Source organism: Manis javanica, chromosome 1 (genome assembly GCF_040802235.1).
Source record: "Manis javanica isolate MJ-LG chromosome 1, MJ_LKY, whole genome shotgun sequence".
NCBI classification, from domain to species: domain Eukaryota; kingdom Metazoa; phylum Chordata; class Mammalia; order Pholidota; family Manidae; genus Manis; species Manis javanica.
Window position 1 is genome coordinate 114,107,197 of NC_133156.1, and position 15,428 is coordinate 114,122,624.

At 34.2% G+C, this 15,428-nt stretch overlaps 1 long non-coding RNA gene across 1 annotated transcript in view; it reads left to right on the plus strand.

Moving 5' to 3' along the window:
• Positions 1-15,017, plus strand: part of LOC118973069 (uncharacterized) — a 181,676-nt gene extending 166,659 nt beyond the window's left edge. Inside the window, exon 4 of the long non-coding RNA XR_005062289.2 lies at positions 14,722-15,017. This is a non-coding gene — a long non-coding RNA (uncharacterized lncRNA). The remainder of the gene's footprint in view (positions 1-14,721) is intronic.
• The last annotated feature ends 411 nt before the right edge of the window (positions 15,018-15,428 follow it).

Sequence of the window (15,428 nt, forward strand, 5' to 3'; positions counted from 1 at the left end):
AATTATAGAGAATGAAATCCTATCAGTGATTGCTAGGGAAAGGAAACAGTAATATGGGAGAATTGACCACAAGGGGACATAGCGGAGCATTTTCGGGTGACGAAATACTCTGTAACTTGACTGTTATGGTGATTATACAACTGATATATTTATCAAAACTCAACAAGCTGAACTTTCCACTTAAAAAGGGTGAACTTTATTTTAATTATATTTCTATGAAAAAATGTTATCTGAAAGTTCAGTTAAATGTTTTATTTTTATTTAAATCTATATGTTTGTTGGAAACTCAAGTATTTAGCAAGTACAGAGAAAGGAGAAATGTAGTTTCCTACCAACAGAGAATCAATGTGCTGTAGGAGAAAGCACATGTTTCCAGAAGTAAAGATACCAGGGTTGAAATCTTGGCTCTTCTACTAAACGTGGGCCTTGTCTGAGACGTCTCCTATCTGACATGCTAAGGAACTCAAATAATAAGGTAGGCTTTGGATGGTTTCTGAAGAGAGTTTCAGTATTTAATCATTCTGTTAGAGCTTTAAGAACCACCCATATACACTTCCTCTAGTCAACAGTTCTTGCCTAGATTATCCACTAATGTTCACTTCAGCTATGACAAACTACTAACATCTGATAGAGTTCACTGCACTGATTAGGAGATTTAAGGGATTGTCTTATTTTTATCATATGTTATCAGTTGATATATAATATTATATTGGTAGGTGGCTGTTGAAAATAAATATACTGAGGTTGCCTAGGCATCATAAAATTTTAAAGTAATTAATGATCAAAATCTAAGTTTCTGGTAATTCTTCACATTTTACCAGTGACTATCCTGACACTTTTCTTTCTTGTTTATAATTGCCGAGCTTGGCTCCCTACCTGGACAGGTTGTTCATTTTCACAACAGGGAAGCCAAGCTCTTCTCTCAGATGTGGTAGGGAGACAAGTCCAGTGTCTGCCCATCTCCCTTTTTTTCTTATGTAAAATGATACCCTTCAGCAGCATTCACAGCTGCTTATTAATTCGGTTGCCCAAAGACATAAAGTGACTCAAATCATATTTGCAGCTGAAATTAAATTCAGCTTCCTACTCTAAAGAATGAAGAGTGTTTCACCCTCAGACTTCTTTGCTGTTGGAGATGCATTTAGTGAACTCCCAATGTATTCCTTTTCAAAGCATTGGCCCATTCCAATTCCATTCTATATAATTTCTGGACTTCTAAGTGTTATAGCTAAAAAAATAGTATTGGAATCTATTATGATAGTTTAAACTTCATTTGTAGTAACTTCCACAAGAGGTTTACCAATTTCATCCCTTTTGGTATATCTTATAAAAGCATAGATCTCAAACTTAAGCTTTTATGAAAATCACAGAGGGGGTTTATTTAAATGCAGTATTTGCACTTTGTCCTTAGAGAGTCTGATTAAGCATTTCTGAGGTAGGATCTGAGAATCCTTTTTAACCAAGGACATGAGAAACATTGATGCTGATTGTCATTTAACCATATTGAGATGGTACCTCTCAGAATATAATAGGCTCTCTAATGTTAAAGAGGTTTTGTGTCTCTTTAGACCACAATATCTAATCACCTATCAAGTCTGATAGATGTCAGCTCTTCAATGATTGATGCTCATTCCAGTTTCTGTTGGCACAAATAGAGCAGACTTTCAAAGCTCCTCCCCATAACCATTGCAATAGCATCTTGAATCCTCTTGAATTTAGTCTTGTCCTTGTAAAACATTTCATGGGTGATTTACCTCCTATAACTTGTTTCATGATACTCCTCCACTCAAAAGCATTTCAAATCCCTCTAGTTTCTATTAAGTAAAGTTCATAATTGTCATTCAATCCCCTTTATGATCCATACTTATCCAGAATATTCAGTGTTATAATCTTCTTTTTGCCTCAAATGTCATTATTTGTAATTTCTACCTGACAAAATTCTACTCAGTCTCAAAATTCTACTCAATTCCAGTCCTCTGAGGCATAAATAAAAACTTCCAGCATTTAATGCATGTTTCTCTCATGTTTCTATCATGTATAATCCAATATGTATTATACGTAATGAATGTTTAGTAAACATCCAATAAATGAAAAAATGGTTATATGAGTAACTCTGATTGCTGCGATTCATGCTCTCCTCAGACCTAATTAATCATTCAGCCATTTTAATTTTTTAATGTAATACTTTTTGAAGTTAAGCACACATAGAGAAAAGTGCTTCAGGTGTATGTGTGCAATGAGATAAATTTTCACAAAGTAACCACACCGATGCAGCCAGAACCCAGACTGGGAAACAGAACATGATCAGCAGCCCAGAAGCAAGCTCATGGCCCTTCTCAATCCTATTCCTCATCAAAGGTAACCATTATCCTGACTTCTAGCACCATAGATTAAATCATCTGTGTACCTAACATTGAAGAAACCATACTGTTTTGTGTGTATGATTTCTTTTTCTGAGTATTGTATTTATGAGATTCACCTATATAGTTGCATTTTTAGCAATAGTTCATTTATTCTAATTGCTGCATAGTAATCCATTGTATAAAAATACAGTTTATCTACTTTATTGTTATGAGAATTTGAATTGTTTCCAGTTTTTTACTCTTACTTAAAATGTCACTATAAACATTTTATACATGGCTTTTGCTGATTGTATGCAAGCATTTCTGTTGAGTATATACTTAGGAGTGAGATTTCTGGGTCAGACATTATTGATCTTTTTTCTAAATATTTCACCAATACACAGTCTTCAACCTTATTTTCACTGAATTAATTAATTCATACTCAGGTAATTTCTAATTAGGACTAGTAAAGTGGCCTCAGAACTGATCTTTCTGCTGTTATCCATTACTACCATCATTTTCCCCATTTTGGCAGAGAAATCTGTATAAAACACAATTTTCATCATGTCTGCAATTACTTGAAAATGTTTTACAAATTCCTTGTAACTTACAAAAAAATTGAAGTTTTATATCTGGCATACAATTTACTTCATGACCTTTGGGTTTTAAATTTTTAGCCTCAAAACCTCCAGTTCTTATGATCATAGTATTTCATTCAGTGATTTACAATTTCATCACAGCCACTCTTCTAACATATTTAGTCAACAAGTACTTTAACTTGAATGTAGAGGTGTTTTCTTTTTGTTGATTTTAGGGAAATTCTTCTTGGCCTAGAGGTCACCCCCGTTGAGTTCTAGCCTTCTGTAGGCAATGGCTGATACTTGGCTCATAGAAGATTTTGGTATTACCCGGGTTACTTACCAAATACCGCTGGAGATCCTAAGCCTTGGAGTGGAAGCATAGAACGTTCAGAACACTGTGTTCACTCTCTAGAGGTGAAGCAATGTTGATTGAAGGGACCAGGTGGAGCAACGTTGATTGAAGGGTCCAGGTAGCCTGAATCCCCAGGTGAAATTTAATACAGGTTGTAGAACCACATAAGATGCCATGAAAGAAGCCTACCAAAAGGTTATTGGAAATGTTATTTAAGAGAGCAGTGACTGTGGTTGAGAGGTGCAGGAGGAAACTAACTCCTCTCTTGAATTTACAGAACTTTTTCTTATCTAAAGTGCCTTATTCTCAGGAAGCAGGGACTGGAAGGCAAAATCATCAAAAGATTGCTTGATGGTAAACTAGAACTTTGGCATCAACTGAATTGGGAAAGCTGATATGAGCCAAGACTTAGAATTCATCTATAAAGTGGAGAAATACCAGTTACTGTAGATTAAGTGGACCGCTCCAGTGAGGCAATTAAGCCGAAGACCAATACAATAGCGTATGTCCTCACAGGCAATTGATCAAATTTAGGGTGTTGGGGAAAAAGGAAAACGGGGACCAAGTTAAAAATAAGAGAACTAAGAGCCATTGACCCTGTCTAAAAATAGTTGGACAATAGAAATTCAAACTGAAATCAATTTGAGTAAGTATGTAAAGTTTTGTACAGAGTTAATGGCTGTCTGAACAAGTGTTTCCAAGTTATACTCCTGCCAGGGCACTCACATAATCTTCTCAAAAAATGGGAGGCTCTGAATCTGCAGATGAGGCAAACATAACAGGCTAACTAATTAACAGGTTATGTGGTAGATCCTGGAAACTCTGAGACACGTCTGTAGAATAACTTCTGGTGGTCAAGGACACTCTTAGAGAGTTCAGTGCCAATTTCTGACTCCAGAGACTGAGTCTCAGTTTTTTGCTTATTTTGTTTGTGTGTGGGGTTTGAAAATAAGCTTGATATTATTGTAGGAACTGTTACTGGATATTAGGCTTCTAGGATATGATAGGATCTAGATAAGTCAATGATGGGTAAACATTTATCCAACTCTGATCCAAGAACCATGTTGAATACTTACTAAAATCCAGAATTCTGGGCTCCTCCCCAGAAATAATTGGCTTGGAACCTTCAGATAGAGGGTGAAGGGGTGGTAGCCACCAGGAAAATACATTATAAAATAAACAGCCCAGGTGATTCTCTTGTGTAAGAAAATTTGAGAACCTCTGTTTTGACAGGGGTCAAAATATGATAGAAATATATCAGAATCTCTGATACACCATATGGTTCATCTCACACACAACCAGTTTAAGAGTTAATAAAGGGCAGACTTGAAAGAGTTCAAACTAAATTCTTGGAAGGATTGAGAAATTATGGTACAGTGGGTGAAGACAAATAACTGGAATACAGATAGCTCCAATCAAAAGAGTAAATTCAAAGTCAAACAAAATTATCATGGCATGAAGAGATCTGGTCCAACATAGTGGAAAAGATTTTAGGCAGAGGTGGAATCATTTTCTGAAAGTTCCTCTGCATGGGAATTTGGCCTGTAGGCTTCTCTTAATAATCTTGGTCATATTTTCAAGTTGGAACTCAATTTGATAAGGTAATGTCACTGTTATGTGATGTTTGCCCCTATGGGGCTTCAGAACCCACCTAATTCCCTAAAGAGCTTATAGTATTCTCCTCATAGGTGGGGCCATGTCAGCAGCCTTGGTTAGTACTTGAAAATGTCTGTATTTACAAGGGTGACTGTTTCACTGTCTTTTGATACCTAGTCTGATCAGTTGTGTGTGTGTGTGTGTATTTCTAACCATCTCCTTCCTTGTCCATAGTTAGGAATCTTGTCTGGGTTATAGATCCTGATAATAATGTTCTATATTAATGTTTATTCATAGCAGTTGGTATTTTCATAATCCTAAAAAAGGAAGCACTGTTTCTAAGAATTTAGTGTATAAATATAAGGACAGAAAAAGATCTTAAAGAAGGGTGAACACTTTTTCTCTTCTTCCAATAAAACATCAGGGGAATTTTTCCAGTGCTCCTTTTCTCTATTCCCTCTCAATCTCTTGGCTTCTTTCATCTGTCCTTTCTTCTCCATCTTCTCTTTCCTGCCATAATCTACTTTATAGCATTCTGTTATCAAAAATTCATGTGTATTTGTATACTGGAAACAAAGATTAACCAGTTAATGATTAATAAAGCCTTAATGCTATATATAAAAGATAAAAGCATCCATTATACTGCATTTAGAAAAATCACTCTGTTAACCAGGGGATATAAATGCCAGTTTACTTCAGTAATCATTTCTGGTCCCATTATCTCAACCGTCTCAAAGATTGTTATATGAACTGCTATTCATCATAGGAATTTTTTAAATGCTCATTTTAAAATAACTATTTCAAGTGTACAAAATAAAACTGGCTTCAACTTCTCTTTTACAATTAATAGAGTAGTTCCTATCAGTAACCACTGGGAGGTAGCACATGTATTGTGTTTTCATTACATTTTTGTGTAAAGTTATGAAGCAAGAGTTTATATTACTTGAAATTAATGATAGTATCTTATTTGTATTAAATTTCGATTAAAATATATAATTAATAACTGTTCTCAAATTAGTGAATAGCAAAAGCTAAATAGTACAAGCATCCATGCCATCCATGCTGTTAGGAGGCCAGCGTTTTCCATTGAGAAAACACACAATGCTAAATATTTGAATAGTTCCCCATCTCCATCACTTTTTGAAAAGCTGAGGAATAGGAAGTCTTATTTATGTTCAATTTGACAGTAGTTTAGAAACAAAAAAATAATAATTGTGGTTACTTGTCTAAGTTAGAAAATTGTATCCAATTAGGAAGCTAATTTACAGACTGGCATATATAACATCTCAGTGGAAACATATCTCTGCTCTGCATAGATTTGCTTTTAATATCCATTAAATTGTTAGTGCAACTAAAATGTATTACTGGGAATTTGGACAGTTTAGATCTATTGCAGACTCACCACACTAAGTCAATTTTTGTTCATAATACGCTATTTCAAGCTTTATTAGTATGAAAATTAACATCAAAACATTTTTAAGTGTAGAGTTTAATATCTTTGAAAGTGTCAAATATTTTGATTTTTTGCCAGTGTTAGATATGGCAAAATGAAAAACTTTCCAGGAATTTGGGGCTAAGTTTTGACTAATGTTGGATTCTGATTCACTTCTTTCTCACTGCTTAGCTGTAATTCAGTCATACTGTATATAATGGAAAAACATTTTGTTATAAAATTATAATTCATAAATAATATTGAAAAAAATTCACAAAATTAATTCATCAGTACAAGTAATTATTAGGTGCCACATTGATATAGAGTCTTAAAATAGATCCTTATTAATTTAATGATTGAGGATGTTGGTACTTTAACCAGAGCAAACCATCTTTCAGAAAGAAAAGAAAGTAAATGAGAAAAATATTCATATGATTGCTTGATTAACAAAAACAGGAAGTATCTTACACCAGCCATTGTTAGGGAATATCAGAGTGCTTAAAAGGACATTTAAAGACAAGTAGTCTTTTCCTTGATATTGACTTGACATTTTAGAAAATCTAAAGAGTAATATCTATTAATTATATCAAATGCAATAGCTACTATATTTGTATTGTGAATATTTACTTTGCCCTTGTTATTATCCAAATATGTAACTCCATGGCTATTATAATGAATCAATCTTTCAGAAAAGAACTCTGGGTTGATTTTTGCTGTATAATTTAAAGTTATTTTGGAGCCTACTAGACAGAATAAGAGAGTATTACCATTTTGTGTTTTAATCTGAGTATTTCTCCTCTTGCTACATGAACCTGCCTACAGAAGTACTAGAGCATGTCCTCTTAGCTCTGTGGGTCACCCCCACGTGTGAATTTAAATAATTAAAGACCAAACATATGATAACCAGAAATAGAGTAGAAGCTACCTTAACCAGCCATCATGTAAGTTACTGCTTCATTTAGTTTCTCCATTCCCCTTGAAAACAGAGTGGACTGCTGTTTCTGATATACTGAGAATTCACAATGAAGAGTTTGCTCTCCATAAGCCTGCAGACGTCTACTCTTAGATGTTTCTTACACGCTTATCTAGTGCATCAGTCAGGGTTGTTAAGCATCCTCCAGATAGTTTAAGCAGGAAAATTACATGTCTAAAATATGAGATAGCCTACAGAAACTCCAGGAAAGCTGAAATCACAGTCTTTGAGACAGGACTGACCCAGCATTTGAGGAGCTGGAGCAATGGAACAGCAGTAGAACTCTGGCCCATGACCTCTCTGTTCCTCCCTTGCCTGATCCCATGTAACCCAAAAATGGTATCATGAATGTTTCTGTGGACACGTAGTCCACAGGTCACCTAGAGATGCAAAGCTGTGGTACTGTTAGCCTTCAGGAGGACTGAGCCAGCAGGAAATTTGGAAAGGACCAACAAAAAGCCCCTTTAGCCAGGAAATATTGGGGTTTTGAGTTGCTAGAATATATTCTAGAAGCACATACTTCAGGTAGGTACTTCCTCTTCATCCCAGGGACTCCTTATTTCGTAGGAAGGGGTATGGCCATAGCAACACACAAGTTCCTAGGCTCTTAAAAGAGACCTTGGCTCGGAGCCAATGCAGTCCGGCACACTGGTGTTACTGACCATCACTGCTAATGGCTGGCAACTTCATATTAGAATCTCTGTCACACTGCTGAAATGTTCACCACCATTCCCACTAGAAATACAATCCTTGTAGCCACTGTTTCTCCACAGAAAGAATATCTAGGTAATTTACCTCTTTCCTAATGCGTCCACATCTTAACCGGAGGTAGTTTGACCAAAACAATTTCTAGCCTCTGCTTCAGGGAAGCCTAACTCCAAATGTGGAAATTCTCCAAATCCAAGAATGAATGTTCAATATTTTTGCATGTCCCAAAGGCACACCCAGTGTTCATTAGGCTTTTGTTGTGTTTTATTCCCAAAGCAGTTTATGTTGGTTGCACTTAGACAATTACATAATTAAACAAATATTACGGAAATGCAAGGAAAGTAAATAAACAAAAATTATTTCTTTGAAAACTTTGTTGAATACTTTGGAAAAACTTGATGAAGGTGAGTCGCTTTTAAAATTCTATTAAGTTAGGTGTGGGTGGAAAAATCATGAAGCCCTAAAAGGGACTCGTCAGATTGCTTTTCAGTAGTTCAGGCTAGGTTTTCATTTCACTCTTAAGAAGGCAAAACTTGAAATCTATTGTAGAGAGCCCATTCTGGGTTTGGATAATGAAGGAAAGACAATAGGTTCCATCAGTCAGCAGACCCATATTTAAAGAATGGGTCCTACATCAAAAGATTGCTATCACAGTATTTATTAGGGTTAAAAACTGGGAGGAAAAAAAATCATGGTGTTGAGCCCTTGAGGAGAGCTATCAACCTGATACTCATAGTCTTACAGAAGCATTAAAGTTGTTTATTGAACAAATGAAAATAAATCCACAATATAGCAAACTTTATTTTATGATTCCTCACTTGGATCGGCTTTTTAAAACTAACCAGCTGATTAATCTTGATCCCTTTGATAAGTGTCTTCTCCAATATGTCCAAATAATTAAAATTATATTTATAGCTTGAATACTTGTGTTGTTACTTTGATTGAGATTAATTTCCTATGGATTTGATTTTACCATTAAGAAAATGGATGAAATAATAGCCTCAAATTATTTTTGCCAAATTTGCACAGATAAAATGAAGTGAAGAATACAAATTAGTATGTATAATTAATTACATCTGCTTCCAAGAAGAGGTATTGATGTGTTTTATATGTCAGCATTGGTTTAAGTTACAAAAGGCAACTGAAACAATTATGTAGGTAATTTTATCTTTTTCTTTTTATCATACTCTACACTATCAGGATCTGTGTTATGTAATTTGCTTTTATATCTGCAGATACTATCTTAGCTGTTAGTCAAAGTTCGTAAACATTTTGGATGCATTCTGCTTTAAAAATGAAGTTACTGGCACAGTTGTATTATGTTGTTTTCTCTTGCTACAGTCAGCTCTAGTTCCTAATATTTACTGGGGCTCAGTATTCTAATGTTTGTTTCTTCCTAGATCATTTTTGATTCTTGCACTCTGTTCATGTCCTTAATTTGGCTCATCCATCTTTGATAAGAATTACTGAAGCTCTTAAGGTCAGCTCTTATGCAGAACCCCTGCTTTGCCTTGATGGTCAGATTCTGAGTCCTAAGTGCAGTTCATGCTGATGTCCATCATCTACTCTTCTATTTCCTGACTGGTTACAGCTTTTCTAGTTGTACTCATTTTCTCCCATTCACCACTTGCTGAAAACAAGGCCTCAATTTTTCAGGGTACTGAACTATCTCAGAATATAACTATTAATCCTCTCTGGTTCTTGGTATCATTTATCTTTCCCTTGTACTTCTCTGCTGTATTTATTTTTCTAATTTGTTTTGTTTATCAACCCATATTTTTGAGACAAATTGATTCTCTCTTGTCATTTGTAAGTAGAGCTCCATCCATTACACCTTAACATATTCAGTCAGGATTGCACCCAGGTACATATAACAGAAGAATCCAACTAAGAATTGCTTAAATAATTGGTCATTTGTCATATATTTTTCCTCCACCACAAGAAATCTGGAGTTAAGAGATCCAAAATCAATTTATCAGCTGAATGCTTTAAATAGGTATCTAGATTCCTATCTTTTTGGCTTCCTAAATTAACTTCCTAAATACCTATGTCCTTTTGCTTTTTCCAATTTTCAGCCTCTTCTTTCTTTCAAGAAGGATACTTTTTTGCCTTTAAACTTCAGAAAATAACTTTACTGAGGTAAAATTGACATGCAGTAAACAGCACATATTTAAAATAAACAATTTGAAAAAATTGGATCTGTATATATACACACAGTATTGTCACTGCACTCAAAATAATTAGCATACCCATGACCTCTCATAGCTCCCTAATATCCATCTGTGTTCCTTCCTCCTAATCCCCTCCATCCCATGCTTTTTGTCATTAAAAAATTTTCCCATTTTCTAGAACCTTATAAAAATGGAATCATGCAGTTTATACACTTTTTATTTTTTTGTATGGCTCCCTTCACTCAGTATAGTTATTTTGAGAGATTCATTCATAAGCTAATATATATCAATAGTAAATTCCTTTTTATTGCTGAGTAATATTCCACTTTACAGTATAACAGAATATGTTTATTCTGTCACCCATTGATAGACATTTGGGCTGTTTTCAGTTTTTCTTTCAGCCTTACAAATACGGCTGCTAGGGTATTTGCATAAGAGGCATTATGTGGATATATTTTATAATACATTTTGCATTGTATTATTTATTATAATACACAATAAAATATTTATTATAAATATTAATGTTGTGTGAATCTTCTGTATCCCAAAACAAGTGTACCATTTATATTTCCACAGACTGTATATGAGAGTCCCAGTTGCTCTATATCCTCACCAAACACATAGCATAGCCATCTTTTTAATTTTAATATAGTGAACATATCATTGTGAAATTAATTTGCATTTATCTAGTGACTGGTGTTGTTGAGTATCTTTCCATGTGTTTATTGACCATCTTTATATCTTCTTTTGTCTTTTACTTTTTTTGTCTGTTTTTTTTGGTTTTTGCCTGTTTTTTACTTTTTACATAAAATCTTTTGCCTGTTTTTACTGGGTTATTTGTTTTCTTAATATTGAGTTCTATATTCCTTATACAAATCCTTAGATAAATGATTTGCAAGCATTTTCCCTTATCTATGGATTGTCTTGTCATTCTCTTAACAGTGTATTTTGCAATTAGAAAATATTAATTTTAATAAAGTTAGACTTCATCAATTTTTATTTATATATTATACCTTTGGCTTCGTATAAAAAAAACTTCAACTAATTAAAGGTAACATGGATGTTTCTCCTGTATCTTCTTTTAGAAAGTTTTACTTTGAGGTTTTAAATTTGTGTATGATATATGTTGATTTTTAAAATGTTAAGCAGTATGGGTAGATGTTCATTTTTTGTGACGATAACCAAATTTTTACTGTATCATTTATTGAAAAGACTATCCTTTCTCCACTGATTTATCTTTACACCTTTGTTAAAATCAGTTGGTCATATACATGTGAGTCTATATTTTGGAGTATACAATTTTGTATAGTAAGATGACCAGGACTTTCTTTCAAGCAGTGCACTTCATTCCTGTCCATAAGAACAGAGGAAATGCTAAAGATCTTTTGAGGCTTAAGGTTTTATTACCTTTTGTTTGTTTGGTAATAAAGCTTTACTGAAGGACTTGAAACTTTCTCTCATGGGCCAAAACTGTTCATATAGCAGAATGTAGTTGCAAGGCAGTCTGAAAGGATGAATATCTCCAACCACTATAATGGAATATGTCAGGAGAGAATGGGGATGGGGATGATGTTTGAGTAACTAGTCCATGAAGATTTAAAATAACTTCAGTCATGTGATTTTTCAGACCATCCTGACTATTTTATTATATTTACTATGCTTTATAGCAGCGAGAATTTTTCATCTTCTATATAGAAGAAGGGTTTCCATTTCACATTGGGTATTCCAAGTTCCTAACTTTAAACTATTGGGTGAAGTTATAATTTCTCCAGAATTAAGCAATACTATTGCTGTTTAGACAGAATTTCTTTATCCATTAAATATACTTATCTAACTGTAAATTTAATTATTTTTTATAGAAAATTGTCTTATTATAGGAAAATCCAAGTTCTTTATAAGATCTATTTTTGTTACTTTTGGTAGTGAGATCCAGTTATCAAGATCTCTAGTAAGAGTGGAATTTTGGCCTAGCTATCCCGGGATATCACTGACCCATAGGTAGAAGATGAGAAGAAACACTCCTGTATAAAGGGTAGTGTTTTTGCTCAAGCGACTAATGCACATGTCAGCCGATACTCCCCCAGCCTTGTGCCACATATTGTGGGAGATACTGGATATTAAAACTAGGAAATGTTACATTTTGTATTCAGAGTTTCTTCTGACCATATAATATTGGCCAAAAACATATACTTTGGAGCCAGCCTTGATGATCATTTTGTTATCTCTCTTCTGACTCTTTAGCTTTATAAAGAAATGAAATCTTCTAAGTTACTGCAAATCAGAGTGATCTTTAACATCTTTGAATTATCCTACAATTGCAGTAACTGCAAATAAATGCCATTAGTATATCTTTAGATGTCATTAATAACAATATACTGATAAAACACTATTTTTAAATCCATCTTTTCCATGACATAACCTAATATCACCTGGAGGCTAGAGCCCAGAAGCAGACGGCAGCAGGAAAGATAAGGTCTACCACTGAAGTGAGGAGAAGTGAATCTTTCCTGGGAATTATTTTCTTATTCTATCTGAAATGTACTGTTGTGTAGTGATGATAACACAGATCATTTGGGGGTTCTAATACTAATTCCAACTCTCATTAGCAGAATGAACTTCAGCAACTAGTGAAATTGCTCTTGATTTCTTAATTTGGAAAATAGAGATGGTAAAATCTGTTTAATAGGGTTGTGAATTTGTGGTTACCATATGTAGAATATCTTATGTGTAGTAAGTACTTTTAAATGGGAGCTAAATATAAGAACACGCAATAATGGTAGAAATAATATGGGGAAAATCCTAACTGCTTCCTTTACTTATTTATCTGAAACAAAATAAATACTAGACTCTCTATCTCCTTCTATTCCAGAGAACATACTTATATTGCTTACTTTTACATCCCCTTAATCCACCCTTTCCTCAAGGAATTTGTGCCTCAGATGTAAATCTTTAATAGTTAATAGTGAGAATAAAACTAAAACATGGTACCGAAAATGGATGCCAAATTCCATTGATTCACCATGGTGGAGGTTTAATAAGATAACCTCTTTTTTCCTTGGATTTAGGGCCAGAAACCTTAGGCTAAAATGTAAGCTTATGGAATCTACAAGTTTAGTATCTCTTCTCAGACTTAAATAGAAATCCAGGTGAATCATTATTGGAATTACAAAATGGATTTAACCTAGATATGAAGGTATTGCTGTTTCAAGTTTGTACTGTTGAAGTCTGCGTGTCTATATATTTCTTGAGATTTTCAGCCATTTTCTAGTCACTGAGCTGTCAATGCATCATTGCACCAGTTTCAAATTTGTCTCAAAATTTAAATCTAGGGTTAGTGTCATTGGAGATTTTTCTTATGATAACAAAATGTGTGAGAAAAACAAATACTGGTGATCCAACATAAAGAGAATAAGTCAACTGTTCAGAAAAATAGCATTTTGTGATAAACTAGATCTCATAGCATTTAGTATCAATCACCACTGTCTGGACAATTAACTAAAATTTCATATTCCTTGATTAGGGAAGTATAAATAATCTGGTAACTGAGAGAAACGGACCTGGGTACCTCTACTTTAAATACTTGAGTTTTTGTTATAATTCATTCAGTATGACAGTTCAGGCATACATGTGCTCTTTCTATTTTACATGCAGTCAAAATGTTCTGTGTTAGGATTTCTTTATCTTGTTCTCCAAATGTTATTCTCCTTATAAATGTACCTGATAATTAAAAGCTAGTGGCTGATACATCAAAAATGTAGGACATGCAGTGTGGGAAAGGTAAGGGTTGTGGAGTAAGACTCAACAAATTGCAAGTCTCAGCCCCATGATGGATTTGCTTACAGTGGCATCGGGGTTAGAGTTTGGCTCAGGGTCAAGATCAAGTAATTATAGTTCTATGTTTCACTTTCCTCGTCTGAAAAATGTGAATAATAACACTTCAGACAGAGCAGTAGTAATAATGGTAATACTAAAAAAGGTTAATAATGAAGTGTCTGACACAGGTTATCCAAAAAAAAAGTGAAGCTTTTATAAGAGTATTACTTTGTGCTGTAGTGTGGTATCCCTTAGCAAGGGTGGGTTTGGATAATACGAAATAACAGGTGTATTCGCTTCTATGTCTGTTACATATCTGGCTGTTGAGCCTTTCTGTCACAGTTTAAGAAGTTTCTCTTCAAGGAACTAAACTCTTAGGGGATAGAATGTTCAACAAATTCAGGGTTGTAAAGGAATTTCTTCCCTATGAATTCGGGAGTTTACGCGGTGGAGTGGAAAACATGAATTGGGTACAAGAGAGAAAGTAGGAGTATTTGTTGCAAGTCTTTTATTTTGCTCTCCCATCTCCATACTGTAAATATCATATTATTAGAAGGATATCGTTTAAATAAATGTGTTGTCAAGTGTATGTATGAGTGTGTGTTTGGGTGTGCTTGTACATGTGTGTGTTAGTATATGTTCACACATTTTGAAAAGAAAAAGAGATGCTCATTTGTTTTTTTTTTTCCTTAATTATTTTCATCCTCTTTCTTTTTTCTTCTCTTTTGTCTCTAAAAAAACCTGGTGCCTAAGAAATATGTTCACTTATGTAATGATGGACATAAGGATTCAGCACAAGCTTAAAATAACAACCACCACAACAGCATATTGGGGATATTTTAAACTCCAGTGGGTTATCAACTCTGATTGGACTGCTCTGGCCATTTGCTGCCTAGATGAAGCTCTGTTGAGCTATCCTTGACTGAAACTCCCAGGGAATGTGCAAAATGTTGCTTTGGAATACGAGGAAGAGAACATCTTAGACGTACAGCTATATGCACGGAGAGACAGGAAATGGCCAATTCAGCTGTAGTATTATTTCATGTGAGTAAGATGTAATCTGTAAACTTTCTCTTTGTTTTTAAAGTAGAAAGAATGGCTGTATACATTACAGAGCTATAAATCATATTTGATTTGAATATAGCTGGCCTTATTAATACCTTTCAATTCTCAAAGCCTTTTTGTAATATAAAGAAATAGAAAAATCAGTGTATGAAACTCAGATACAGTTTGATGATTTCATGTATTTAGCCAAGATTCTGCCTTAGAAATTACCATGTAGATGAGCTTGAGGCTATAACATTCAAAAGCATTCTACGAATATTTTTATCATGAACAAGTTTGAGAACACTTCTCACTTTTAATCCAGGCAATTAAAATGCAATATTTGCCAGTGAATGTAATTTTATGATCATTAGAATTACTGAGGTAGTATTTTCAAACAATAGAAACATCTACTG